General features: G+C 44.6%; 1 protein-coding gene and 1 long non-coding RNA gene across 2 annotated transcripts in view; both read left to right on the top strand.

Moving 5' to 3' along the window:
* LOC310648231 (zinc finger E-box-binding homeobox 1-like) overlaps nucleotides 1-24,757 on the top strand; it is a gene marked incomplete at both ends in the record, with an annotated part of 439,898 nt that overhangs the window by 35,210 nt on the left and 379,931 nt on the right. The gene's annotated exons all lie outside the window — the stretch shown is intronic.
* LOC310648293 lies at nucleotides 5,680-7,522 on the top strand. Its single transcript, XR_014494056.1, has 2 exons — nucleotides 5,680-5,765; nucleotides 7,162-7,522. It is a non-coding gene; the product is annotated as an uncharacterized lncRNA (long non-coding RNA).

Below are 24,757 nucleotides of genomic sequence, written 5' to 3'. Positions count from 1 at the left end.
TCATTCCAGGCGGAATCCTGGCTAAGCAGCCGGAAATCGCTGATATAGGCCTGTAGAGGGCGCTGACCCTGCCTCAAAGCTTTCAGGCGTCGGGTGGCAGTCTGCGCCTTAATCGGGTCCTCGTACATGAGGCGCGTATGGTCACAAAAACCCCCAAAGTTATCCAACAAAGGGCTAGGCTGTGCCAACAGAGGCGTGCCCCAACGAGCTGCATCTCCCGACAGAAGGCTCAACACGAATCCCACCTTATCTCGGTCAGTGGGGAAATCAGCTGCTCTCACGCTGATATAAAGCTGGCATTGTCCCAGGAAGGCAGGAAACAGTTCTGGATTACCAGCAAATTTATCCGGCATAGCTATCTGACATTTCCTCCTGGGTGGGGGGGCAGCATGTACCTGAGCCTGCAGTTGTGCCACCTGAGTGGCCAGCAAGGTGAGTTGCTGGTTGAGCTGGGCATTTTCGGCAAGAAGCTGCTCCATCGTAGTAATAAGGGGTGGGTGGCTGAAAGCAAACTGTTCTGAACCAGCCCTCTTCTCTCAACCCCTATTTCAAAAGAAGAGACTGGAAAGCGTCCAAGGCTAAAAGGCTTCTGCCAAGATTTAATAGTAAACACACAAGAGCTTATCTCTCAAGCAAAAGAGTTGCTTTCAGCAACCAGCCCCTCCCCAAACACTCCTTTTATAGAGAGCTCAGGGCGTGGTCTCCCTGTGCCTCCTCCCGAGGAGTCCCATAGCCTTTCTTTGTTTGTCCTTGCTCGACTGCCTCCTGCGTCGGGCGTCCTTGAACAGGGCCAGCTGTGGGTCATCATCCTCCGCACTCTCGGGCTCACACAGCTGAGCAGAGGTTCCCGGCTGAGGACTTTGCAAAGTCTCCAAATCATCATCAGCCGGTTCGTTTCCCTCCTCCCCCACATCTGAGTCCTCCGATACATCGGAGCCGGCTGTCGGACCCACAGGCTGGCCCTGAGTCACAACAATTACAAGCTTCAGTCAAACTATTGTTAACTATTATTCGGGCAGTTTGTTTTTTATATAATGCCCTAATTGGTTGCACAAAGTTATCCCCAAAGTTCATTTTATCTAAAACTTTCATCAAAAATTGCCAATTCAATTGATCAAAGGGTTTTTCAGCATCTAAAAAGATTAGCGCTGCAGAGATCTGGTTGTTCCTTTCCAAAAACTCTAACACATCAACTATATGCCTCACATTATTCTTCATTTGCCTGCCACTAATAAACCCAGTTTGATCCCCATGAATCACCTGTTGCAGAACCCTCATCAGTCTATTAGCCAACACCTTAGCAAATATCTTGTAATCTGTATTTAAAAGCGATATCGGTCTATAATTTTTTACTTGAGTAGCATCTTGGTCTTCCTTCGGAATCAAAGAGATAAAAGCAGTTCTCCAAGATGGAGGCACCTTTCCCCCTCTCTGAATTATCTGAAACAGTTCCTTTAACGGCTTTATCAACTCCATTTTTAAATTTTTGTAGTAGACCGCAGTCAAACCATCTGTACCTGGCGCTTTATCCAACTTCAATTCCTTAATTGCTGTAAGAATTTCTTCTTCTGTTATCAATTGGTTAATCTCCTCTTTTTGTACCTGCGTAAGAACCGGGATGCTAGCATTCTCCAAATATACATCAATATCTTTTTCATTAATCTTCTCCTTAGCATATAATTTAGAATAAAAGTCCAAAAAGGCTTCCTTGATAAAATCCTGTTGAAACACAACCTTTCCCTTATGTTCAATTTTATCTATATTAGAAGCCCTTTGCTTCTTCCTTAGTCTGTAAGCTAGCCATCTACCTGGTTTATTGGCGTTGCAAAAAGTGTTATGCCTAGCAAACCGCAAATTAGTTGCCACTTGATCAGCCATTAATTTATCAAATTGTCCTCTTAATAGCTTAATAACCTCCTTAGTCTTCACATCCAATGGGTTCAAAATCAAGGCCTTTTCTTTTTCCCTAATTTCATTCTCCAATTCTTTCCTTCTGGCTTCCAAAGTACGTCTATGTTTATTATTCATATAAATCAACACCCCTCTCATGTATGCCTTGCTAGCATCCCAAACCATGTCCACAGAAGTATCCTTATTCATATTAATTTCAAAAAAATCCTTCATCCGCTGTTTACATTCTTCCACATTTCTCTGATTTCTAAACAAGTTCTCATTTACGCGCCACGAGCGCCTATCTCTATTGTCCTTATTGATCTCTAACCAAACTGGGCTATGGTCAGAGATAGCTCTTGCACAAATCTTTACCTTCTTAACCCTAGAAAAAAAGTCATTAGTCAGCAAAATAAAGTCAATCCTGGAAAAAGATTGATGTCTATCAGAAAAAAAAGTATAATCCTTTTCATGCAGGTGAGTGTCATGCCAAATATCTCGCAGTTCCAAATCATCCTTCATTTCAAAAAAAGATTTAGGCAGTCTGGCATGACTCGGTGAGCGTTTAAAAAGACCAGCCTTATCCATCTGTACATCCAAAACACCATTCCAATCCCCCATAAAAATAAACGATTTGTAATCCAATTGAGTAAGCTTTGTATGAAGTAAGCTAAAAAAATCAGCTTGCTGTTGATTAGGAGCATATAATCCAACTAAAAGCGTTTTTTTACCTTCTAGCAGCAAATCTATCATAACATATCTACCATGCTTGTCTGCTTCAATTAGTTCCGCTGATAAAGCGCTTTTAACATAAACAACCACTCCATTTTTCTTATTCATCGCAGAAGCAACAAATTGCGTACCCAATCTTGAGTTGGATAAATACTTTTGGTCCATAGTCCTAATATGCGTTTCTTGCAAACATATAACATCAATCTTGAATTGTTTTAAATATTGAAAAACTTTCTTTCTCTTCTGTGGTGAATTTAGCCCATTAACATTCCAAGTTAGAAATTTAGTCGCCATGCGTGGCATCCCGAAGCTGTTGGAGCAGATCTTTAATAGCCTTCTTTGGGCCTTGCTCCTCCCACTGCCTCGCTGTATGTACGCTTTGAGAATTCCATAAACTTCTGTTGATCTTGCTCTTTTAATTGTTTTGCTCGTTTTAAAGCGGCACGTGTCACCCTCTGCTCTCCAGCAGCAGCCGACGAGGTTATAATTTGATCCCCTCCAACACCATTCTCCTCTTTCTGTCCACCTTCAGCCTCTTGAGATTTCGCTTCTCCAAATCCCTTTGCAGCTTCCAAAAGTGATAGTGGGGTTGCTTTTAAAACATTATTGTAGAAATCACGCTCCTGTGTCACAGTAACCAGACGGTATCTTTTACCTTCATACATCACCACCAATCCGACAGGAATCTCCCATCTAAACTTTATTTCACGTTGCTTAAGTTCTTGCACCAGAAATGCAAAATCCTTCCTTCTTCTTAAAATCTTTGGAGGAATTTCTTTTAAAACCAAAACTTCTTGGTCAGCAAACACAACTTTAGTATCATAAGCGGCTTGTATAACTTCATCTCTGGTTTCTCTCTTTGTGAAATAAACCACCACATCTCTAGGTAGCTTTCTCTGTCTGGCAATCCATGAGTTAACACGAAAAACTTTATCCATGCATCCCTTTATTTCAGATGCTGACTGATCCAATACTGCTTCCAGAGCCTCAGAAATCAGCTGCTTTAGATCTTCTTTAGAATTCTCTTTTAAACCTCTTATTCTGATAGCATACTGCATCTTGTAATACTGAACAAGACTCAATTCTCCGTCCATTCTATCCCTTAAATCTTCATTCTCCAGTACCTTTACTTCTAATATAGCATTCTTTTGACTCAGATCCTCCATTTTTTCATCCAAACTTTGCACACATTCAGCCACGCTTTGCACTGTGGACAAAATGTCTACCCTCATCGCACTAAACTTCTCTTCCATCCTCTCCTCCAATTTCTCCAATTTCTCCTCCAATTTCTCCTCCACCTTTGCCAACTTGTCACCCAGTATTTCTGATATTACCTGGGATTGTTTTTCCAAAGCATCTTCTAAATCCTTCGATGTCAATGCAGCAGGAGGAAGCAAAGCTTGCAACGATGTCTGTTGCACCGGGGAAGTTCCAGCACTCCGAAGAGTTTTTGAGGGAGGTTTAGCCGCCATCTTTTCACTTTCACTTGTTGCGCACTTTCACTTTAAGTTTATAAAGTCCATTGAGCTAGAGAGTAAAAATAAAAGTCCTCTTCACCTTGGCCTCCTGCACCGCTCTGCCTGCTCCTTTTATTCCAGGGTCTTTCCTTCTGGCAGGGGTGGTCACAAATGCCTGGCTCTGCTCCAAGAATCCCGGAGCAGAGACGCTGAACAGCTGGGAGCAACCCAGGCTGCGGGGGAGTTCAATCCTTCAGCCGCCCAAGCTTCAAGCTCAGGCGGCCCCGGAGAACTCAACCCCTACCTGGGGCCTCACCCCCTCCTCTTCTCCCGAGGAGGGGGCTTCAAATCCACCCGAACAGCTGATCGGCACTGTTTCGGGTGAAAAAACACAGCTGAGCAGCGGGCAGCCCGAAAACGGCTGTCTCCGGCGCCGCACCGCCACCGGAAGTCCAGGATGATTTTTTTCTGTTCAGGATTGGCAGCGGGGGTGGGGTGGTGTTTGGTTTTTATTCCCCCCCCCCGTCTGCTGGGTGGTTGCAGCAGGTTTTGGTCACTTCACATGACCCTGGGACACTGTGACCCTCATAAATATGAATCAGTTCCCAAGCATCTGAATGTAAATCACAAGACCTTGCAGATGCTGCAACATTCCAGCTGATCATCGCTTCTTCTGGGCTCAGCAGAAGCACCGGGATCAGTGCCGAGCTCCAGCTGGAGCCTGGCGCTGATCCTGGCGCTTCCACTGAGCCCTGACAGCCCTGCAGCTCCAGCCATCTCTCACTCAGGCTTGTGTGGTACTGCCACCAGTTCAGCTCATTCCCTTCCCCCGCTAACACTTTTCTAGGATGGTCGCGTACCACCTGCCAGGTGCCAATGTACCACAGGTGGTACCCGTACCACTGGTTGAAAAGCTCTGAGCTACACAGCTTTTTGGAGTTCACTAACTTTTACCAGCAATTCATCCTCTCCTTTGCTAAAATAGCCCTACTGATTACTGAACTTTTGAAAATGGGTAAAGGGGGCAAAACCCGGTCCTAGCCAACCTTTAAAATGGACTATGGAATGCCAAGCAGCATTTGAGCAGCTCAAAAGGTTGTTCACAGGAGAACCAGTCCTCAAACAGCCTAACCCCTAGGAGCAGTTCGTCATCGAGGCATATGCTAGCAATGTTGCAGTGGGTGCAGTTCTTCATAAAAATAACAAGGGAGACCTGCAACCATGTGCTTACACCTCCAGGAAACTCACTGACACAGAGCAACAATGGGCTGTATGGTTGAAGGAAGCATTTGCTGTGCAATGGGCATTGCTAACCTGGCGCCATTTCCTAGAGGGGAGTAAGATGCCATTTGAAGTGTGGACTGATCATAAGAACCTTGAGGCACTTAGAACCCCATGGAAGTTATTCCCCAAGCAGGTTCGATGGGTGCAATATTTCAATCATTTCAACTTGTCTCTAAAGTACATTCCTGGAGGGAAGAACTTCCTATCTGACGCCTTATCTAGAATGCCACAGTACAAGAGCCATCGCGAGGAATTGGTCAATGCTATCATCCACTCACCATAAAAAGCCTCTCAAGTCACCAGTAGACAACAAGCTGAAAGACAATCCACTGGCCCTGACAGCAGCTTGACCCAGAGACTTAGAACCAAACTGAAATCTGAGCCCTGGTTCAGAGACAACAGGTAATTGTTGACACATATAGATGAAATAGCATGGAAAGGTTCCAAATTGTACCTTCCTAGCACCCTCAGGGTCCAAGCCGTGCAATGAAGCCATGATGCCAAGCAAGCCGGTCACTTTGGGTTTCTTAAAGACTTTACACTTAGTAAAACATCAGTTCTGCTGGCCAGGAATGAAAAAAGACATTGAAAGCTATGTTAAGAGCTGTGCAGTTTGTACTGCCATGAAAAAAGACCAGGAAAGCTCCCTCGACTGTTACAGCAGGTAGTGGAACCATCCCAGCCCTGGGAGGAAATCACAATGGACTTCATTGTAGAACTCCCTGAAAATAGTGGAAATACCGTAATTTGGACTGCTAATGACCTTTTCTCAAAGCAGGCTCGCTTTATATCCTGTCCTGGTCTTCCCTCCACCCAGAAACTGGTGAAACTGTTTTAAAACATATCTACCGACTCCACAGAGCACCAAGAAGAATCATATCAGACTGAGGGGTCCAGTTCACAGCAAAATTCTGGAGGGAGTTCGTGAAGCTCATTGGATCCACCCAGGGACTCACCTTGGCTTTTCTTCCAAGTACAAATGGAGCTGCTGAATGAGCGAACAATACCTGAGATGCTATGTTAAATATTAGCAAACTAATTGGGCAGATCTCCTGCCTTTTGCTGAAGTGGCATACAACAATACTGTGCACAGCAGTACTGGAATTACTCCCTTTAAAGTAGCTACAGGCAAGGAGTTCATTTCCATGCCTGAATACCCTGAAGAACCCCGCTCCTCACAAACACTGTCCGAGTGGGTAAACTCACTGCAGAACACTTGGGCAAGTGTCAAACATGACTTAGCCAAAGCCACAAAGATTCAAAAGGTGCAAGCAGATAAGAAATGATTCCCCCCAGAAACTGTTTCATATAGGAGAGAAAGTCTCTAAACCAAATACTTAAGATTAAAACTACCAAGTAAAAAGCTGGGACCTAAATTTATTGGTCTTTTCCCTATCGTAAAAATCATAAACCCTGTCACAGTGGAGCTAAAGCTCCCACGACTCTTGGGGAAAATACATCCAGTTTTTCACTGACGTTTGCTGAAACCAGTTATAGAATCAACATTGAGACCAATACCTTGAACTGCCCCAGGACCCATTATGGTGGAGGGTGACACCCATTATGAAATAAAACAAATTCTTGATTCTAGATGGTATAAAGGGAAATTACACTACCTAGTTCAATGGAAGGGTTATCCTTTGTCCGAAGCTACATAGGTGAAGAGTAGAGATGTAAAGGCAGATAGACTAATACAGAAGTTTCATGATAAACATCCCCAAAAACCTAGGGAACCTCCAAACGATAGAATAGAGGATTAGCAAAACACTAATGTGTATGTGTGCTTGTTATTTTTCAGGAACTGCTTTCTCTTTAGGGGAGTCCGACTGTTAACTTCTGAAACAAACCTGGCTGAAGCCATCTTTGTCATTCTAAGTTGCCAAAGGTTGGGTGGAAGGAAGAAAATGACAGCATTGCTGGACTAAACACAGAGAAGTCCTGTGGGAACCAAGGTCATTCCCATAGGAACTGGAAGGTGGAGAGAAGAAGTTTCACGGAGCCTGCCAATTGCTTTTATTGGGTAGTGTGATCAATAGCATAGTAAAGAGGAGGGAATTTTTATATTTAGTTACATTGAATCCCTAAGGGGAATTTTAGAGTTGGTTTCACTTTTGACCATGCTGATATTATGTATCCAATAAACATGTTCTTTGAGGAAATTTCAAGCCTCAGAATTCTGATTTATTTTGTTTCATTAGTCAGAACCTTGACACATATCAGATAGGGTGCCCAACTGTAGGACAACAGGAATCTCAGTTGCTAAGGCAGCCAGTGGCAGAAACAAATGTCTTTGTTGTACAGAGATACTGTACATCAGATAGCCACATGGAATGTCAGAGGAATGAGAGTAAATTAGATATTATCAAACGGAAGATGATCAGGTTGGAAATTGATCTTCTTGGTGTCAGTGAGCTACACGGGTTGGACAGTGGCTCTTTCAGTCTGAGGACTTCACTGTCTATTATTCAGGACATGATACCAGGAAAACAAATGGAGTGGCGTATATTGTAAGCAAGAAACTTACCAGAGCAGTGGAAAGCTTCTCCACTGTCAGTGACAAATTTATGACCATCAGAATTCATGCCAAGCCCCTCAACATCACAGTTCTCCAAGTCTATGCTCCAACAACTGCTGCAACAGAGCTTGAAATAGAGGGCTTTTATGTCATGGTCCAAGAAACTCTGAAACAAGAGCCCCAAAAAGACATACTTTACATCCTGGGCAACTTTAATGCAAAGGTTGACAAACAAGTGGAGACAGGCGTCACTGGGCATTTTGGACTAGGTGAGAGGAACAATGCAGGTGATTGTTTCGTACAATTATGCCAAGAAAACAGATTTAGGATCATGAATACATGGTTCAAACAACACAAGCACCACTTATAAACTTGGACCTCACCAAATGGACTTCACCGTAATCAGAATGACCATGTCCTATGCAGTCGTCAATGGACCAGCTCAGTCCTTGCTGTTACGACATATCCAAGTACTGATTGTGGTTTAGATCATGAATTGTTGGTGGCAAAGATTAAAGTAAAATTGTGCACCATCAAAAAAGCAGTGCCTCCAAAGAAGTTTAATCTCACCAAAATCCTAACTACAATTAACAAATGTATATAAGAAACATAGTAGTAATGGGAGACTTTAATTACCCTGATATTAATTGGGAGATAAACTCTGCAGCAAGTGGGCGATCAAACAGATTCCTAACCAACTTAGGTGACAACTTTGTCATCCAAAAGGTAGAGGAGGGAACTAGGGGAAAAGCTATACTGGACCTAATTCTTACTAACAGAGAAGAAGTAATAGAGGGAGTTGAAGTTGCCGGAACATTGGCTGAGAATGACTACGTCATATTGGAATTCAATATAGTGCAAACACAAGCAATTGCATATAATCCAACCAGTGTCTTAAACTTTAAAAGAGTTGATTTTAAGAAACTCAGAGCCTAAGTAAAATTTCATGGATAAAAATCCTAAAGAGGAAAACAAATCAAGAAGCGTGGGAAACACTGAAAAATATGACCATAAAAGCCCAGTCCAACACAATACCACTGAAAAAGAAAAACAAGAAATCCAAGGACAAACCAGCATGGTTGCACAAAGATCTGTCTGATAAACTGAAAGACAAAAATGACAAGTACAAAAAAAGCAAAGAAGGACACATAACTAAGGCAGAATATCAGCAGATAGCCCAAATCTCCAAATATGAAGTCAGGAAAGCAAAGGCTCAGAATGAACAAAGACTTGCAACAGTAGTCAAAGATAATTTTAAAAGTTTCTTTTAACATATGTATAACAAGAAAAAAGTCAAAGGAACAGTTGGTGCACTAAAGAGAGAATATGGCAAGGAAGTAACAGGCAGTAGAGAGAAAGGAGAGCTGCTTAACTCATTCTTTGCATCAGTCTTCACACAAAAAGAAATAGCACAATCTAGGTAAAGGTAAAGGTTCCCCCGCACATGCGTGCTAGTCATTTCCGACTCTAGGGGCTGGTGCTCATCTCCGTTTCAAAGCCGAAGAGACAGCGTTTGTCTGAGGACATCTCCGTGGTCATGTGGCCGGCATGACTAGACGCCAAAGGCGCACGGAACGCTGTTACCTTCCCACCGTAGTGGTCCCTATTTTTCTACTTGCATTTTTACGTGCTTTCGAACTGCTAGGTTGGCAGAAGCTGGGACGAGTAACAGGCGCTCACTGTTACGCGGCACTTGGGATTCGACCCGCCAAACTGCTGACCATCTGATCGACAAGCTCAGCATCCTAACCCACTGAGCCACCGCATCCCTCCTAGCACAATCTACAAAAACCTAATTGTAAAAGGCAGATTAGAAATAAAAATTAAAATAAGCATGAAAATGGTTAGAGAACACCTGTCTGACCTTGATGAATATAAATAACTGGGAACTGATGGTTTACATCCCATAGTTCTGAAGGAGCTGGCAAATGTTATCTAAGAACCATTGTCCCATATCTTTCAAAAATCCTGCAGCACTTGGGAACTACCTGAGAATTGGAAAAGAGCTGAGGTGGTTCCCATCTTCAACAAAGGGAAAAAAAACAGACCCAGGAAACTACAGACCAATCAGCCTGACATCAATACCTGGGAAGATACTGGAAAAAATAATCAGAAAACATATCTGTGAACACCTAGAAACAAATAAAGTTATAACTAGTAGCCAGCACGGGTTTGTTAAAAACAGATCGTGCCAAACCAATCTTATTTCATTCTTTGACTAAATTAGTAGACCAGCGAAATGCTGTGGACATAGTATACTTAGACTTCAGCAAGGCATTCAACAAAGTAGACCACAACCTACTTCTTGGTAAACTAGAAAAATTTGGGATAGACAGCATCACCACTAGATGGATTTGTAACTGGCTGACAAACGATACTCAACAAATCGTCCTTAATGGTACTACATCTACATGGAGGGAAGTAAGCAGTGGGGTACCACAAGGTTCTGTCTTAGGCCCAGTACTCTTCAATATCTTCATAAATGAGTCATTTGAAGAGCTCAACTGTCGGAAACTTGACATCAAGCTGGAATCTACCAACTTTAGAAACTAGGGGGTCCCGACCTCCCGTCGCTGTCTCCAAGTTTGGGAGACAGGCTGACAAAGAGTTGGGGAAGATCCCATCATGGAAGAAGGAAAGTTGCCTGAAGTCAGCTCCCCGGCACCAGCAGCCACCCCAGGGCGGGATGGGCCAGCGAAGAAGCCGGTAGGAAAAGAATTTCAGCAATCATCCCAGCTGGGAGCCAGACCCAAACAACCAAGAGAATTGGGCTGGTCGTCAGAGTGGATTAAGCCCAGCAGAAACTCCAGGTGCCTCAAAGCGGCGTTGCCATCCCTGAGGGCTTCAAAGGCAGAGGAGGTGGGGCGACAACAAAGAGACTCCTGCACATCGCATTCCCAAGACCGGTGGGAAGCAGCCAGGCCATCTGAGATTGAATACTCGGGTGAGTGGAAATATCCGTCTGCAGCCCATAGCCAATCAATTGACAATCTAGCAGAAAGGTTTCAAGAGCTAGTAGTGAGAAGCGCAGAACAGCTCCTGCCCCCTTTCGCAGAGCTAACAGCCTTCCAATCCCTGGAGTTCCCTGCTAGGGCCTCCAGTCCCACAGAGGAAGAGAACCTAGGGCCCCCGCAGCAGTGGGGAGTATGGCAACCCCCACAGAAGGAGGGGCAGCAAACTCTGGGCCTAAATCAGCTAATAGAGGCCTTGCAACAGCTTGGGGTGATGCAGAAGCCAACAGCTAGTTGGGGGACGACAACTCCATGGAGGCTGGTCCCCACCCCCGAGTGCCAAGCAACCACTGAGGGGCCCGCAATTGAGGGAGGAGCCACAGCACTTGAGGCTAACACGTCTCCTAGTAGATCAGCAGCAGAGGGCGCCACAATTCCCTGCAGACAAAATCCAGAGTACACGACAGCAGCCCCCATCTATCCAACAACCATTGAGGGGCCTATAGCAGCAGGTGATGCCACGACTTTCCACCGGCCAACAGCAACTTCCCGTCAGAGAACCACAGCAAGGGGAGCAGCAGCAGGGCCCAAACGTGCAACCCCTGGGCATACAGCAGCACCAATGGGGTAGCCAGCAACTGGGGGTCCAACAGCAGCAGTGGGGGCCCTGGCCGCCGTTGAATCAACAACCAGGATGGGGCCAGTAGCAACTGGAGCGCAACAGCAGTGGGGGCCCTGGCAGCCATTGAATCAACAATTAGGATGGGGACAGCAGCAGTGGAGGCCCCGGCAGCTGTTGAACCAACAACCAGGGTGGGGACAGCAGCAATGGGGGCCCCAGCAACCAATGATGAGCCCACCCTTTAGAGCAACCTTTGATGGGGATCCAGAGAAACTGATTTTTTTCCACAACCAAGTACGCTCTCACTTGAATCGCTGGGCCTATCTTTACCTGGACCCAGGTGCTATGGTTGATGTGATTGCGTCCAACCTAGAGGGAGAAGCATCCAAATGGTTAAACAATTTATATAACGAGCAAGCCCCTGAATTGGAGGACCCCCCACCTTTTCCTCCTAGGCCAGAGAGAAAGATTTGAGGACCCATCCGTTGCCCTCAATGCAGAAGAACAAATCCACAAGATAAAACTTGCTGGCCTGCCTGCCCTGGAGTACGTGCGGGAATTTTGCAAGATTGCCGGTTGGATAGAGATATGGCCTGAGCAATCCATAGTTCATCATTTTAGAAAAGGGTTAGACCAGGGCTTTTCAACCTTTTCACCGATTGTACCACTTTTAGGATATGGCAGTATTCGAGTACCACCTAGCAAGGTGTCAAAAACTTGACCAAAAAGAAAAGCCTGTTCAAAGTTGCAATTGCACTGAAATGACTTATGACCATTTTTCACACTTATGACCATTACAGCATGCCCAGGGTCATGGGAGAAGGGCGGTATACAAATAAAATTAATAATAATAATAATAATAATAATAATAATAATAATAATAATAATAATAATAATAATAATAATGTGATTTATATTTGGATACTTGGCAACAGATTCATTTTTATGATGATCACAATGTTCCAGGATCATGTGATCCCCTTTTGCAACCTTTTGACAAGCAAAGTCAATGGCAGGGCTGCTGGTGGCCAAGTGCTAAGGCGGGACTTCCTTCCCTGCCTCCCTCTTTCTCATGCCCACCTCCTTCTGAAGGAAGAATTTGAAAACCCCCCCATATTTTCTCTTCCATATATTCATCAAACAAGGAAAAGCCTCAAGAGACAGAAAAGACAAGCTGCTGAGTGAACTAGCTTAAAAAGGCACATTCCCCTTTAAGAATTAGCTACTGGCTAGAAAGGAAAGTTAAGAAGCGCAGCCGCACTTAAGGAAGAAAAAAAAATGTAGTACGTATTGGCTGCCGGCTAAGGCAGCCTCCCCAAATGGCTCCTTTCATAAGTAAAGGAATGCTACAGGCAAAATCCATTCAGGATAAAAATAATTCAAAATCCCTTGCAGCAAAACTTACAGCTAACAATAGCAGAGCAATAGAAGCTAACACAAGACATCAGCCATCAGCCAAATAGAAATTGCAAAACACTCCTTAAGAACACAAAGCCCCCATTGCACAAATCCCAGAACTTCAAAGTCACAAAAGCACATAGGAATCCTTCCACTCTCCATCTCCCTCCTTCTGTGTCTCACCTCCAGCTGATGCTACCTTTCTTCATTCCTTGTGGAGGGCAACCCCTCCTCTGCTGCATTTCTTGCCTGTTTGTTGCTACCAGCACAGGTGGCTGCCACAGAAGTTTTAGATCAGCTCATGGCCAGCCTGCTTGATCTCCTCTCCTCTCCCCCCACCCTCCTCCTCCTCCTTCTTCTTCCCCTTCGGTGTAGCTAGAGCTGACTCCACCTCCTCCCAAGGCTGCTGCTTTTTTTCTCTCTTGTCCAAACTGCCTCCTTTTATAGCCTCTCCTGTCTCCACCCCCACTCCTCCTTTCTCATGGGGGAGGGTGAGCCAGAAGTGAGTCTGGGGCCTTTGCCTCGCCCCAGCCACTCTGCAGCTCCAGAGGACTCTCTCACAGTAAGTCCTTGCCTGCGGTGGCTCTTTCCCTCCCCCACTACACTTGGCTAGGCAGGGCTGCGTACCACCTGCCACTTGTTAATGTACCACAAGTGGTACGTACCACCTGTTGAAAAGCCCTGGGTTAGACGGCCACCTTACTCAGGCATGCATCTACCGAGCTGTGCCTGACCAGCTGCAAGAATGGTACCAGGCAGTGGAGAAATTTGATGTCCAGCTCGCCCACTATAAGAAGCCTCTCCCACCTGAAGCTGCGCCAAAGCCAGAACCCAAACGGCTACCACCACCCCCAAAACCTCCAACTACTATGACTACTGAAAGACCTAGGCCACCTACAGGCCTGCCAATCATGTGCTTTCGATGCAGACAGCAGGGACATTGAGCAACGAACTGCCCAGTTCCCTACCTGCAACAGCAGAGTAGACAGGAACCAGCAACGAGGAGGAGACCTGCAGAGCAACCACCGAGAGAAAAGTCTAACTGGGCTACCTAGGAGCCCATTGCCCAGGTTACATCCCCCACCCAGGAGGACGCTGGCCCACTGACTGGACCCGACCCCGCTCTACGCGGCTTTGACAGTGACTCTCCAAACCTGTGAGGTTTGAGCAAGCCGATGGCTCGCTAATGGGAGGGAACTTAGTTACGCAATTAACGGAGCCCTTACGCCTAGAAATAGGCAAGCACTGGGAGTTTATTCACTTCCGGGTGGCTCCAAAAATGACTGAGACTGTGATCCTAGGACTAGCCTGGTTAGACAAATGGAAGCCATTTATCTGGTGGGAAAAAGGAATGAGAACTGTGAAATTACCCATAGGGCCCGATCCCCCCATTGATTCAACAGATGTTATAGGGGATTTTAGCCCACCCAATGAGCGAGCGCAGATGGCTGCCTTACAGCCACGAGACGAAACACTTATCCCCAGTGACTACTGGGACCTAGCGGAGGCATTTAGTGAGAAAGAATGCAATACCTTGCCTCCTCACCAACCCAATGATTGTTCCATTGAACTGTTGCCGGGGGCGAAACTTCCCCGACCAATAACGTATGCTATGTCCCCCCTTTTAATGGAGGAGATGCAGCGATACGTGGATACAAACCTAGCAAGGGGATTCATCGAACGGGCCAAGTCTACCATGGGAGCCCCTGTGTTGTTCAAAGAAAAAAAAAGATGGGTCTCTTCGTTTCTGCGTAGACTATAAGAGCCTTAATGCTGTGAGTGTGGAAAATAAATACCCTCTCCCCCTCCTGAAAGACTTACTAAACCACCTGGCAAAGGGGAGTGTCTTCACTAAATTAGACCTGAGAGAAGCATATTATCGGGTGAGAGTAAAGGAGTGGGATGAGTGGAAAACGGCCTTCAACTGCCCCTTGGGAAGCTACCAATTCAAAGTCATGCCATTTGGACTGCAGGGGGCCCCAGCCGTATTTATGCAGTTGATTAATGAGGTCCTACATGATCATTTATACAAAGGGGTTCTGGTGTATCTTGATGACATACTGATATACAGTACGAATATGACTGACCACATAAGACTGGTCAGAGAAGTGTTAAACTATTGAATGCCAAACTTTATGTCAAATTGTCGAAATGTGAATTTCACCAAACCCGATTAGATTATCTTGGCTATGGAATTTCCAATGAGGGCATCAAAATGGACCCAGCCAAAGTGAAAGCTATAATTGAATGGCAGCCCGCAAAGACTCACAAACAGCTCCAGAGCTTCCTAGGGTTTGTCAACTTCTACCGTCAATTCATTCCCTCTTTTGCCGAGATTGCTCTACCCCTTACAGAACTACTCAAAACGGGCAAGGGAGGGGGAAAACTGCGACCTGGCCAACCACTAACATGGACTATGAGTTGTCAGACAGCTTTTGAGAATTTAAAAAGACTATTTGCAGCTGAACCGGTTCTAAAGCACCCCTGCCCAGGGGAGCCCTTCGTAATTCAAGCTGACGCCAGTGATGTGGCAGTCGGAGCTGTCGTTCTGCAAAAGAATAAAAGTGGGGTCCTGCAACCTTGTGCCTACACCTCTAAGAAATTCACTGAAAGCGAGAGGAAATGGACAGTTTGGGAGAAGGAGGCCTTCGCAAATAGATGGGGGCTATTAAACTGGCGACACTATTTAGAAGGGAGCAAGGTGCCTTTTGAAGTATGGACAGATTACAAAAATTTAAAGGCACTAAAAACTCCCCACAAACTGTCCCCAAAGCAAGTGCGATGGGCAAAGTACTTTAACTGTTTTAATTTTACTCTAAAGTACATACCAGAAAGAAAAAACCTCTTAGCTCATGCGCTATCTCGATTGCCCCCGTACAAAAGCGAACGCGAAGAGGTCAATGAGGCAATTATCCCCAGTTCACAACCTGCGGCACAACTCCCACCTTGCAGGACCCCTAATCCTGATGACCCCGGGGTAAAGAAAATAAAACGAGAACTCCTCACCGATCAATGGTTCAAAGACAATCAGACATTCCTAACATGCAGGGATGGTCTGGCTTACCGGGGGGGGGGGGAATTGTACTTTCCTGAAGCTCTCCGTCTCAACGCTCTCAAACACAGTCATGATGTCAAACAGTTTGGATATTTAAAAACTCTACATCTCACTCACCAGCAATTCTGGTGGCTGGGACTAAAACAAGACATGGAAAAGTATGTCAGGAGCTGTACTGTATGTGCCATCATGAAAAGAATCCCAGGGAAAACCCCTGGGCTACTGCAGCTGGTGGCAGACCCTTTTCAACCATGGGAAGAGATAGCTATGGACTTTATAGTAGACCTACCTGACAGTAGAGGGAATACTGTCATCTGGACTGTGATAGACCTGTTTTCAAAATAGGCTCATTTTATTGCCTGCAAATGACTCTCATTGGCCCGATGCCTGACTAAACTGTTCCTAAAACATATCTACCGGCTACATGGCACCCCTAAGCGAATAATTTCAGACAGAGGGGTGCAGTTCACAAATTTTGGAGGAATTTTCTTAAATTAATTGGATCATCTCAAGGCCTATTAACTGCTTTTCACCCAGTTACTAATGGGGCTGCAGAATCCGCCAACAAAATGATGGAACAATATCTTAGATGCTACATTTCTTACCAACAAACAAACTGGACCGACCTCCTCCCTTTCACAGAGGCGGCTTACAATAATTCAGTACACAGCAGCACTGTCTACTCTCCTTTCCGGGTAGCCACAGGGAAAGAATTCAACCCCATACCAGAATACCCTCAGTTGCCCTCCGCTTCCCAGACACTTGATGAATTTAATTTAATTTAATTTATTGAGATTTTTATACCGCCCTTCTCCCAAGGGGACTCAGGGCGGTTCACAGGGCATAAATATAAATAACAATACAAACATTAAAAACAATTAAATCAATGCCCAAGTTAAAACCAATAATAAAACAAGCCTATATAAAAACAACCCATGTACCCCCATCAGGCCAGACCTGCTAGTTCAAATAAATGGGTCTTCAACCCGCGACGGAAGGATCGGAGGTCTGATGCCATCCGGAGCTCTACCGGCAGTTGGTTCCATAACGCCGGAGCACCCACAGAGAAGGCCCTCCCCCTGGTGGCCACCAGTCGACATTCCTTGACAGGAGGCACCCTGAGGAGGCCCTCTCTGTGGGCACGCACAGGGCGGAGGGGAGTCGACGCCGGCAGCAGGTGGTCCTCGAGGTATCGCGGACCCATGCCATGTAGGGACTTAAAGATCATAACCAAAACCTTGAACCTTACCCGGAAGACAACTGGCAACCAATGCAGCTCACGGAGCAAAGGTGTAACATGGGAGTACCGGGAAACTCCCAAGACAACTCTCGCGGCCGCATTCTGTACCAGTTGGAGCCTCCGAGTAGTCTTCAAGGGAAGTCCCATGTAGAGAGCGTTACAGTAGTCTAGGCGAGAGGTCACGAGCGCATGAGTGACCGTACATAAGGCCTCCCGGTCCAGATAGGGTCGCAACTGGCGCACCAGGCGAACCTGGGCGAAAGCCCCCCTAGTCACGGCCACTATGTGATCCTCCAGAGTAAGTCGTGAATCTAGGAGGACTCCCAAGTTGCGAGCCCTATCCACAGGGGGTAAAAGCTCACCCCCCATAGAAAGAGGTGGAACATCCCAGGTGTCCCGGGAAGCCGGAATGTACAGCCACTCAGTCTTGTCAGGGTTGAGTTGAAGTCTGTTCCTCCCCATCCAGACCCGAACCGCCTCCAGGCAACGGGACATCACAGCGAGGGCATCACTGGGGTGGTTTGGGGTCGAAATAAAAAGTTGGGTATCATCAGCATATTGATGATACCCAACTCCAAAACCACGAATGATCTCACCCAGCGGTTTCATATAGATGTTGAACAGGAGAGGTGAGAGGACCGACCCCTGAGGAACTCCACAAGTGAGAGCCCTAGGGGTCGACCTCTGCCCCCCTGCCAACACCGACTGCGAGCGTCCCAGGAGATAGGAGGAGAACCACTGGAAAACCGTGCCTCCCACTCCCAATCCCCTGAGACGCTGCAGCAGGATACCATGGTCGATGGTATCGAAAGCCGCCGAGAGGTCTAATAGGACTAGGACAGAGGAATATCCCCTATCCCGAGCCCTCCAGAGATCATTCACCAGAGCGACCAATGCCGTCTCCGTGCTGTGCCCGGGCCTGAAACCCGATTGGTAAGGGTCCAGATAATCCGCTTCATCCAGGACCAGGGGGAGCTGATGCGCCACCACACTCTCAACAACCTTCGCAAGGAAGCGAAGGTTGGAGACTGGACGAAAGTTGTTCAATACAGCTGGGTCCAAGGCAGGCTTCTTGAGGAGAGGTCTCACCACCGCCTCCTTCAAGATGGTGGGGAAATAACCCTCGCTCAAAGAAGCAGATATAACCGCCTGGAGCCAGCCTCGTGTCCTCTCCCTAGCTGCATAAACCAGCCAAGAAGGGCACGGGTCCAATAAACATGTGGTGGAACTCAGCTTCCCCATAATCCTGTCCACTTCATCAGGGGTCACAGAATCAAACTCCTCCCAGATAACATTGACAAGACCGCCCGCGTCCTGATCGCCAGACTCTGCCCAGCTGGAGTCCAAACCGGTCCGAATCCGAGCGATTTTATCCGACAGATGTTGACTAAACTCCTCGGCACGACCCTGCAAGGGATCCTCCCTCACCTCCTGATTAAGAAGGGAGCGAGTCACCCTAAACAAGGCGGCCGGGCGATTATCTGCGGACGCGATGAGGGTGGAGAAGTAATTACACCTCGCCTCCCTCATCGCAGCGAGATAAGACCTAATGTAGGTTCTTAACCACAATCGGTCGGGTTCAGATCGGCTGGACCTCCAGCAGCTCTCTAGGCCTCGTTTCCGACGCTTCATCTCCCGGAGCTCCGCGGAGAACCATGGAGCTCGCTGGGATCTGCGCCGGGTCAGGGGCCGCAAGGGTACAACCCGGTCGAGTGCCTCAGTGGCTGCCCTTTCCCAGGCTTCCACTAAGGCATCTGCCGAGCTGTGAGCAATGGAGGCAGGTGGGGACCCCAGCGCCGCTTGGAATCTATCAGGATCCATTAGGCGTCTGGGGCGGTACCATCTAGTTGGCTCCGTACCCCCACGGTGGGGGGTGGCAAAATGGAAGACCAGCCGCAGGAGGTGATGATCGGTCCATGACAGGGGCATAATAAATGGAAAGCCCCCACCAAGATCATCTAACCACCGTCCAGATAAGAAAATCAGGTCAAGGGTGTGGCCTCCCTCATGAGTTGGCTCAGAAATTACCTGCGTCAGGTCCATGGCCGTCATGGAAGCCATGAACTCCCGAGCAAGCTCAGATGAACCTCCCAGGGATGGTAGGTTGACGTCTCTCAAAACTATAAGTTTGGGGAACTCAACCACCAACCCCGAGAGGATATCGAGCAGCTCGGGCAGGGCTGCCGCTACGCGACTAGGCGAAATGTACACGAGCAGCAAGCCCAGCTGCTGAATGGGTGAGGGGGTGAGGGGTTGGGAAGAAGTTTGGAAAAATACAAAGATGGCCTTAAAAAAGACTTTTGAGACCTACAAAAAGCAGGCTGATAAAAAGAGAGCTCCTCAAAGGACATTCCAAGTTGGGGAAAAGGTTTATTTGTCAACCAAATACTTATGCCTTAAACTACCCAAGAAGAAATTAGGACCGAAATTCTTGGGGCCTTTCCCCATTGTGAGAATCATCAACCCGGTCACAGTAGAATTGAACCTCCCTAGACTTTTGGGAAAAATTCACGCGGTTTTCCATTGTAGCTTACTGAAACCTTTTCGGGCCTCCACTTTAAGACCTCCCCCTAAGAAGGCACCTGGACTCCTCGTAGTAGCGGGTGAGACCCATTATGAAGTGAAACGTATTCTTTTTTTTTATTGAAAAGTTTTAAAATACAATTTTCCTTTAAAAATCCCCCCTTCCCCCTCCCTCCTCCCCCCCTACCTCCCCCCCTCCCCCCCTCCCCCCCGACTTCCCAGAGCTAAATACAAGGTATATATATAAAAAACAATCATAAACAATCATATACTAACAACTATAAAGTCTAAAATCCATCACTCTCTAGCTTATATAGGATAAACAAGCCTTAGTAATATTGAATATATATAAAAAGAAACTAAAATAAGAAAAGAAAAAAGAAAAACGAAAGAAGACTTATTCAAATGCTACATAAAACTTCTTAACCCTATACTTGTTCTGGATAAACTCAATCCATTTCCTCCATTCCATAATATAGCGTTCTTGCGAATGGTCTTTCAAATAGGCCGAAATCTTCGCCATCTCTGCCAGGTCGGAAACCTTTAAAGTCCACTCTTCTATAGTCGGCAGTTCCTCTTTCTTCCAATATTGGCCTATCAAAAGTCTTGCTGCCGTAATTAAATTCAACATCAATTTGGTGTCCACAACTGTAGCGTCTGCAATTATTCCCAACAAAAAAAATTGCGGACAAAACTTTATCCTCTGTTTGAAGATCTTCTGCATATTCCACCAAACTTTTATCCAAAAGGCCTTAACCTTCTTACATGTCCACCATATGTGAAAATATGTTGCATCTTCATCACCGCACCTCCAACATTTAGGCTGATAATTCGGATACATACTTGCAAGCTTTTTAGGATCTAAATGCCATCTATAAAACATTTTATAAAAGTTCTCTCTTAGATTTTGAGCTTGAGTAAATTTTACGTTCCTCACCCAAATCTTTTCCCACGTGTCCATTGTGATAACTTCCTGAATGTTTTGGGCCCATTTTATCATACAATCCTTAACAAGCTCTGTTTCTGAGTCAATCTCTATCAATGCAAGATATATCCGTTTGATATGTGCAGGTCCCTGATTTCTAATTTGCTTTATCAAATTTTCATCAGTGATTGTAAATCCATTTTTCTGGTCTTCTTTCCACCTGGCCCGTAACTGAATATATTGAAACCAATTTTGAACAACCTTCTCTTCTCGCAAGAGGCTATATGACTTCAGACACCAAACATTTCTTTCCAAGCTAAGAATCTCCTTGTACGTAGTCACATCATGTTTGAAGCCAGCATGTATATTTTCTATTGCGTGTTTTGGAATTGCCCACAATGGTATCTTGCAACTTAACTTATGTCTATACTTCTTCCAAACTCTCAGCAATGCCTGTCTTAAAATATGCACCCTAAACACGTTATCTACCTTCTTATCATACAACAAATATGCATGCCAGCCAAACAACAAATCATGGCCCTCAAGATTTAATAACCTCCCTTGCGTCAAATTAATCCAATCACTTATTCCTACTAATGCAGCAGCTTCATAATATAATTTAAAATTAGGCAATTTAAGGCCACCTCTCTCACGAGTATCCTGCATAATGTTAAGTTTAACTCGTGGCTTTTTCCCTGCCCACACAAATTTATTGATACCTCGCTGCCATTCCTCCAGATTAGAATCTTTCTTAAGAATCGGTATCATTTGAAATAAAAATAAAAATTTAGGCAGGACATTCATTTTTACTGCTGCAATCCATCCCAACAAAGACAATTGCAACTTTTCCCAACTCTCCAGTTCTTTTTGAATTTTCCCCCATAGTTTTTCATAATTATTTTTATATAGCTTTGTATTAGAGGGCGACAAAATCACCCCCAAATATTTAACCCTTTTAACAATCTCAAATCCAGTTAATCCTTCTAAGAGAGCCTTTTGCGAAGCTGTCATATTTCTAGCCAAAATTTTTGTTTTCTGTGTATTAACTTTAAATCCAGAAACCTTCCCATATTGTGTTATTATCTCCATCAGGTCCACAACAGAGTTCTCTGGCTGGGTCACTGTAACAACCAGATCATCTGCGAATGCTCTCAATCTATAGTCCTGATCTCCAATTCGTATCCCCTTAATTTTTTCCGAATTCCGAATTTTAACCAATAATATCTCTAATGTTAACACAAATAACAAGGGCAATAACGGACACCCTTGCCTTGTGCCCTTCTCAATATTACATGCCTCTGTCAAACTATTATTAACTATAATTCGGGCAGTTTGTTTTTGATATAATGCCCTAATCGGTTGTAAAATTTTTTCCCCCAAATCCATTTTATCTAAAACTTTCAACAAGAATTTCCAATTCAATTGATCAAAAGCTTTTTCAGCATCTAAAAAAATTAGCACCGCAGCGATCTGGTTGTTCCTTTCCAAAAACTCTAACACATCAACTATATGCCTCACATTACTTTTCATTTGCCTACCACTAATAAACCCCGTTTGATCCCCATGAATCACCTGTTGCAGAACCCTCATCAGTCTATTAGCCAAAACCTTAGGAAATATCTTGTAATCTGTATTTAAAAGCGATATCGGTCTATAGTTTTTAACTTGAGTAGCATCTTGGTCTTCCTTCGGAATCAAAGAAATAAAAGCTGTTCTCCAAGACGGTGGCACCTTTCCCCCCCTCTGGATTGTCTGAAACAGTTCCTTTAACGGTTTTATCATCTCTAATTGTAAATTTTTGTAATAGGCCGCAGTCAAGCCATCCGTACCTGGTGCTTTGTCCACCTTCAGTTCCTTAATTGCTGTAAAAATTTCTTCTTCTGTAATCAGTTGGTTAATCCCCTCTTTTTGTACTTGTGTAAGAACCGGGATGCTAGCATTCTCCAAAAATATATCAATATCTTTTTCATTAATTTCCTCTTTAGCATATAATTTCGAATAAAAATCCACAAAAGCATCCTTAATAAGATTCTGTTGAAACACAACCCTTCCTTTATACTCAATCTTATCTATATTAGAAGCCCTTTGTTTTTTCCTCAATCTATAAGCTAACCATCTGCCTGGTTTATTAGCGTTGCAAAAAGTATTGTGCCTAGCAAACCGCAGATTGGTTGCCACTTGATCAGCCATTAATTTATCAAATTGTCCTCTTAGCAATCTAATAGCCTCCTTAGTCTTAACATCCTCTGGGTTCAAAATCAAAGCCTTTTCTTTTTCCTTTATTTCATTCTCCAGTTCTTTCCTTCTAGTTTCCACTGCACGTCTATGTTTATTATTCATATATATCAACACCCCTCTCATATAGGCCTTGCTAGCATCCCAAACCATATCCATAGAGGTACCCTTATACATATTAGTCTCAAAAAAATCCTTCATCCGCTGTTTGCATTCTTCCACATTTCTCTGATTTCTAAACAAATTCTCATTTACGCGCCACGAGCGCCTGTCTCTTATCTCCTTATCAATCTCTAACCAAAGTGGACTGTGATCAGAGATAGTTCTTGCACAAATCTTCACCTTTTTGGTCCTCAAAAAAAAATCATTAGTCAACAAAATAAAATCAATCCTCGAAAAAGATTGATGTCTATCAGAATAAAAAGTATAATCCTTCTCCTGCAAATGTCTCTCACGCCAAATATCTCGCAGTTCCAGGTCATCCTTCATTTCAAAAAAAGATTTAGGCAATCTAGCATGACTTGGAGTGCGCTTGAAAACTCCAGCCTTGTCCAACTGTACATCCAAAACACCATTCCAGTCCCCCATAAAAATAAAAGATTTATAATCCAACTGGGTAAGCTTTGTGTGAAGTGAACTAAAAAAGTCATCTTGTTGTTGATTAGGTGCATATAATCCAACTAAAAGCGTCTTTTTATCTTCCAACAGCAGCTCAATCATAACATATCTTCCATACTTGTCTGCTTCAATTAAGTCTGCTGTTAAGGCACTTTTAACATAAACAACCACTCCATTTTTCTTGTTTTCTGCAGAAGCAACAAATTGCGTACCCAACTTCGAGTTCAATAAATACTTTTGATCCAAAACTCTAATATGCGTTTCTTGCAAACATATAACATCTGTCTTAAATTGTTTTAAATATTGAAAAACTTTCTTCCTCTTCTGTGGTGAATTTAGTCCATTAACGTTCCAGGTTAGAAATTTAGTTGCCATGCATATCCTCCCAAAGCTCTTGGACCACAGCTTTAATAGGACTAACTTCTTTAGGCCGTGCTCCTCCCACTGCTTGGCTATGAGTACGTTGTGAAGATTCTGAGGACTTTTGCTGGTCTTGTTCTTTTATTTTCTTTGCTCGTTTTAAAGCAGCACGCGTTACCCTTTGCTCTCTAGGATCATCCAAAGAAGTTATAACTTGATCTCCTCCAGCTCCATTTTCCTCTGTTTCATCCTCTTGATGTTCTTCTTCTCCAGATCCCTTTGCAGCTTCCAGAAGTGTTAATGGGGTTGCTTTTAAGACATTATTATAGAAATCACGCGCTTGCTTCACAGTAATCAGCCGATACCTTTTGCCTTCATACATCACCATCAGCCCGTCTGGAATCTCCCATCTGAACCTTATGTCTCGTTGCTTGAGCTCATGCACAAGAAATGTAAAGTCCTTCCTTCTCCTTAAAATCTTTGGAGGGATTTCTTTTAAAACCAAGACTTCTTGATCAGCAATCACAACTTTAGCATCATAGGCAGCTTGTATAACTTCATCTCTAATTTCTCTTTTTGCAAAGTATACCACCACATCTCTAGGCAACTTTCTCTGTCTGGCAATCCATGAATTCACACGGAACACTTTATCCATAGCTGCTCTTATTTCAGATGCTGGCTGGTTCAATACCACTTCAAGAGCCTCAGAAACCAGCTGCTTTAAATCTTCCTTAATATCCTCTTTTAAACCTCTAATTCTAACAGCAAACTGCATCTGGTAATATTGAGCAAGGCTTAACTCCCTTTCCATATTGTCTCTTAAATTTTCATTCTCCCATACTTTTGCTTCTAATATTGCATTCTTTTGGGTCAAATCATCCACTTTTTCATCTAAATCTTCCACACATTCCGCCACTTTATGCACTGAAGACAAAATGTCTACCTTCATCAC

This window comes from Vipera ursinii, assembly GCF_947247035.1.
Source record: "Vipera ursinii genome assembly, chromosome: W".
Classification (NCBI taxonomy): Eukaryota; Metazoa; Chordata; class Lepidosauria; order Squamata; family Viperidae; genus Vipera; species Vipera ursinii.
Note: the sequence above shows the minus strand (reverse complement) of the source record. Positions and strands in the feature narration are given on the sequence as shown.